This window comes from Pithys albifrons, chromosome 22, assembly GCF_047495875.1.
Source record: "Pithys albifrons albifrons isolate INPA30051 chromosome 22, PitAlb_v1, whole genome shotgun sequence".
Classification (NCBI taxonomy): Eukaryota; Metazoa; Chordata; class Aves; order Passeriformes; family Thamnophilidae; genus Pithys; species Pithys albifrons.
The window spans coordinates 7,754,879-7,756,729 of record NC_092479.1 but is presented as its reverse complement, the minus strand read 5'-3'; positions in this window follow the sequence as shown (position 1 = coordinate 7,756,729).

Genomic DNA, 1,851 nt, shown 5'->3' with positions numbered 1-1,851 from the left:
TGTGTGGCTTTGAGTTATTTGGAGGGGACTGGGCGGCAAGAGATGTTAAAGACCATCCCATTCCACACTCTGCCAGGGGCAGGGACACCTCCCACCAGCCCAGGTTGTTCCAAGTCCTGTCCAACCTGGCCTTGGACACTTCCAGGGCTGGGGCAGCCACAGCTTCTCCAGGCACCCTGTGCTGGGGCCTCCAGAGCTGCTCCTCAGCCCTTGGGCTTTGCTGCAAGATGTAATTTGGGGCTGAACCCAGAGCTGCACTTTGATTTTTGCCCTGTGAACATCCACATACCATTTTCCCAGGGGAGAAGGAAAGACCTGAGAGCACTTTGAGCTGTGTGAGAGCAGGGCCAACAAAAGGTGCTGAGCTAATCCTTGTATTTAAACCCCTTTGCTTTGTTCAGGCTGGGGCTCTGCTGGTTGGGCAGGGCAGGGAGAGGTGGCACAGCATCTGGCAGGGGCTCAGTCCCTGCTTTTGGAGATGAGGAGAAAGAATTCCTTTCTCCTGGCTTTGCCAAGAGTGAGTTCAGTGTTTCTGTCCCCACAGAGGTTCTGTTGTTGCTCTTGTGGTCACTGTCAGAGCAGCATCCCCAGAACTGGGATCAGAGTTGTGACTTCAGTCCCTGTCCAGTCAGGAAAAATCAAATTATTACACAACCGAGGGAGAAGTTGTCTAAGCCAGTTCTTGTGCTTTTTTTTTTCCCTTTATTTTTTCTTTTCCATAACGGCAGATTTGTAAGAAAAATACTAATTTCCGATTCACTTAGTGCCTGTTCCTGACCTTTCAGCTGCAGGAAACGATTCCCTGTGGTTGGAATGTTCATTATCCGCGAGGGGCACAGCGGCGCCCCCCGGTGGGCGCTGCGGGCGTTGCAGCGCAGTGTTACAAGTCAATTTTACATCTCAAATCGCTAATGTGGGAACGTTAAAGCCGCTGGTGCTGCAGGGAATGTGTCACCATTACCTTAAGCCCTGGATCTTACAGGATATTGTCAGTTCTAGTCTGGGAAAAAAACAACAGATTTTATTTCAATGGCTGCTTTGAACTGCTGAGGGGTAGGGGTGGGGTGTTGTGTCCCCAACCAAACCTGTGCCAGGGGAGGGCAGGGGGGAGCAGAGGGGTAAGGATGGGGTGTTGTGTCCCCAACCAAGCCTGTGCCAGGGGAGTACAGGGGGGAGCAGAGGGGTAAGGATGGGGTGTTGTGTCCCCAACCAAGCCTGTGCCAGGGGAGTACAGGGGGGAGCAGAGTGCTCAGTGAGGAGGAAAGGCAGAGCAGAGCTGTGTGTGAGGGGCTGGGGTGAGGAACAGCTGAGCAGGGATGGAGCACAGGGAGATCTGGCCTGTATTGATCAGTGGTTTTAACTAGAAAGACTCATCTGCTTTTGGTGATTCTAAAACACCTCATCTCATGTGAGGATTGGAGAAGCTGCAGCCTCAGGAATGCTGGATGTCCCTCACCTGGGAAATGAGGAGTTTCTGGCATCTCCCCTGTAATGAAACCCTGGAGGGAGGAAGGGGATGGTGTGTAATGCAGTGCTGTGATTATCCCTGTGCACAACTGGCCCCCAAAACCTCCCCAGTGTCCAGTGCAGTGAAAACCCCTTTGCTGGGCACTTGGCAGCTGAGTCTCCTGAGGAGATTTGTCTCCCCTGTCAGACTCCTCCTAAGAAGAGCTTTGCTATAAATACCAGATTTCCCAGCCCCAGCTCAGCACAAGGGAAGAACCTCCTCTCACACTGATTTGTCCTTTCCCAAGGCTCTGGGCTGGTTGCAGTCCTGGCAGATTTGAAGCACAGTGCACTTTTCACACTTAGCTGATCTCTGAATTAGACCTGTTAAATGAATAAACCAGC